The sequence below is a fragment of the Chiloscyllium punctatum genome, chromosome 18 (genome assembly GCF_047496795.1).
Source record: "Chiloscyllium punctatum isolate Juve2018m chromosome 18, sChiPun1.3, whole genome shotgun sequence".
In the NCBI taxonomy this organism is placed as follows: Eukaryota; Metazoa; Chordata; class Chondrichthyes; order Orectolobiformes; family Hemiscylliidae; genus Chiloscyllium; species Chiloscyllium punctatum.
Genome location: NC_092756.1, coordinates 72,778,378 through 72,781,720, shown reverse-complemented (window position 1 = coordinate 72,781,720; position 3,343 = coordinate 72,778,378). Strand labels below are relative to the sequence as shown.

Below are 3,343 nucleotides of genomic sequence, written 5' to 3'. Positions count from 1 at the left end.
CTTTGTGATTGTCTGGGCCGAGTTCACCACTCTCTGTAACTGTCTCCGATCTTGAATGGTACAGTTGCCATACCAGGTAGTGAGACATCCAGACAGAATGCTGTCGATGGTGCACCTATAAACGTTGGAAAGGGTATTCTCTGTCAGTAATATCCGATGTTCTGGCGGGATCAGTGTTGAAGGGTTGGTTTGTTGATGAGAGTGTGATGAGAGCTGGCTTCCAAAAGCAAACTCTCCAACCGCACTCTTAGGAATCTCGTCCCCATCCAGAAACAGCAGCCACTTGATCACCACCTTCAACATTCAATCCTGCAGATCCTCGAAAATCTTGTGCAAGATATTGTTGGATACCACTGACCATCAACTGAATGCAGAGATGGGGATTTTTCCAAAATAGATTATAAATAAAGGATAAGCCGCAGAGACACCCCAGATGGGACTTGAACCCACAATCCCTGGCTTAGGAGGCCAGTGCCTTATCCATTAGGCCACTGGGGCCCCACATGCTGTTTCCCAATGGCAGTCGTTAAATACTGCACCCTGACCTCACATAGTGTGTATTTCTGTATGTTGTACTCTCACTAATTGGTTCTTAACCCTTCCATCTCATGCCAAATTGTTGGCTGCTTGATAAATTGATCCCACCTCCCATTTCTTCCCAAACAGACAGATGAGATATCAACCAAACTCCAACTTTGCACAACTCAAGTCTGAGGAAAATGGAGGAGACAGGAAAATAGCAAAGGGCTCAATGTTATTTTGTGCAGCACCTTGAAGATATTTGCAGTTACTGGGGAAGGTGAAAGTGGAGATGTTGCAAAAAGCTGCATTGAGGACAAATCAATCCAATCTTAGCAGGCATTCAGCCCATTGTGGCTGTGCTGTCTCTTTCAGACAATTCTCCCCAGGATCTCCCAAATCCTGGAATTATCTTGTATAAGTTTCTACTAAACAGCATTTGCCATAATCTCAACACAGGCACAATGATTTTTAACAGAGTAGTTAAAAAATCCAGTCAATTTGGATTGAGATGAAGTTGACATGGGATGAAAATCAGCCACTGCTAAGACCAGGCTTAAAAATGAAATCCCTGAAATCCCAGATTTCAGAAACCAGTGCCATCGCCATTAGGCCACGAGGGCACTATATTGGCAGACCACTGGAAACAGTTGACCTCAAATGAGTGCGACAGCCAAGCACACTCCCAGATCTGTGACAACACACTGAGGGACACACTAAAGGTTCAGGCAGCTGCTGCCAAGGTGTAACAGGGAAACAACACAGTCTCAGGTCTTTCTGACAAATGATCACATCATTCTTTCAGTTCTCAGACCCTCTTGGTGCCTGACAATGAACAGAGATCGTTTTCTGTCCAAGTACAAAATGCCTTTCTTTGCACAACGATACAGAAGGTTTGAGAAATGTCAATATTTCAATGGTTTGTTGATTCTTTTCTCTCTGCATAGACTGTACACAACTGATATAGAACCTTTGTATGCATTTCCAAATGATGTTACAAACTGTTTCAATACTTTGTTAATAAAATCAAATTGAAACGCAAATCAAATTTAGTCTCCCTTTGTCCACATCACCAACAAGAATAATTGAGTAAAGTTGTGAGGAATTCATCAGATCAATGAGACTCCAGGAATTCTTCCAAGATGTCAGCAATGATCCCAATGAGCCAACCAACGAACGGGAACAGTCATCAGAGAGATCCATCGTGGAGTGACCAAAGAAGGAGTCGATTTGTATCCCTGCGGAGGGCCGCTGTCCTGACCTGGAGATGTATGCTCAACCGTCAGGAGATGGGTGAATGCCAGATTTAAAAATCACACAACACCAGGTTAGAGTCAAACATGTGGAAGCACTAGGTTTCGGAGCACTGCTCCTTCATCAGGTGGTTCTGGAGAATAAGATTGCAAAACACAGAATTTATAGCAAATGTTTACAGTGTGATGCAACTGAAATTGTATCTTGAGAAAGACCTGGATTGTTTGTTAAGTCTCTCATCTTTTAGAATGGCCAGGTTGGTTTTCGTTCTTTCATATGTAAATTGCAAAACTTTTATCAAAAGTTACATTCTCAAGTGAACTTTAACAATTGGTGTCATGTCGGCCCAGATGATGTATTGAAGGTGTGAGCTCCCCTGTGTGAGGCTGTCTGTGCCCCAATGGTCAGACTGATTCTAATCTAATAAACAGATTTACAGCATCTTACATGAATTCATACAGTTTTTGAGCAAAGTGAAATGTAATTCTGGAAGTACAAGTTCATCACACAAACTTATATGTGTGTGTGTGTATATGTATGTATGTGTATGTGCGTGTATTTGTATGTGTTTGTGTGTCTATGTGTATATTTGTGTGTGTGTATGTGTGTGTATATGTATGTATGTGTGTATATGTTTGTGTGTATGTGTGTGTATATGTATGTATGTGTGTATATGTGTGTGTATGTAAGTTGTGTGTGGGTGTGGGTGTTTTTGTGTATGTTTGTATGTGTATGTGTGTGTATATGTGTGTGTATGTGTGTGTATGTGTATGTGTATGTTGTGTGTATATGTGTGTGTATGGGTGTGTGTATGTGTGTGTGCATGTGTGTGTTTGTTGTGCATGTGTATGTGTGAATGTGTAAGTGTGTGTGTATATGTGTGTGTGTATATGTGTGTATGTGCGTGTGTTAATGTGTATGTGTATGTGTGTGTGTGAATGTGTGTGTTTGTGTTTGCGTGCGTGTATATGTGTGTGTGTGTATGTGTGTGGGTGTGTGTATGTGTGTGTATGTGTATGTGTTTGTGTGTGTGTGTGTGTGTGTATGTGTGTGCGTGTGTGTGTGTGTGTATGTGTGTGTGTGTGTGTGTGTGTGTGTGTATGTAGTTGAATGGGGTCACCTGTAATGTCCCAGTTGATTGCTGAAGTGTTCTCCGACTGGGAGGGAACACTCCTGTCTGTTGACACTCATAACAGCCCCACCCCCCCCAACCGATATACACACACACACACACACACACACACACACACACACACGCACACAAGCACATATAGATTTCTGGGGTGAATTTGTATTTGCAGAACTACATTTTACTTTGCTCAAAAACTGCATGAACGACAGAGCGAAGGAGAGAATTGTGGCAACTCCCAGAATCAGGTGACTCAGTGGTTAGCACTGCTGCCTCACAATACCAGGGTCCTAGGTTCAATTCCAGCCTTAGGTAACTGCCTGTGTGGAGTTTGCACATTGCTCTGGTCTCCTCCCACAGTACAAAGGTGAATTGGCCATGTTAAATTACCCATAGTGTTACCTGTTTCCACACTGTAGGTAGTCTAATCCAGGGGAAGGA

At 42.5% G+C, this 3,343-nt stretch overlaps 1 non-coding gene across 1 annotated transcript; it reads right to left on the bottom strand.

Annotated features, from left to right (window-relative positions):
• Nucleotides 1–425: 425 nt before the first annotated feature.
• On the bottom strand, nucleotides 426–498 carry trnar-ccu (transfer RNA arginine (anticodon CCU)). Its single transcript has one exon. It is a non-coding gene; the product is annotated as a tRNA-Arg (tRNA).
• Between the last annotated feature and the right edge of the window lie 2,845 nt (nucleotides 499–3,343).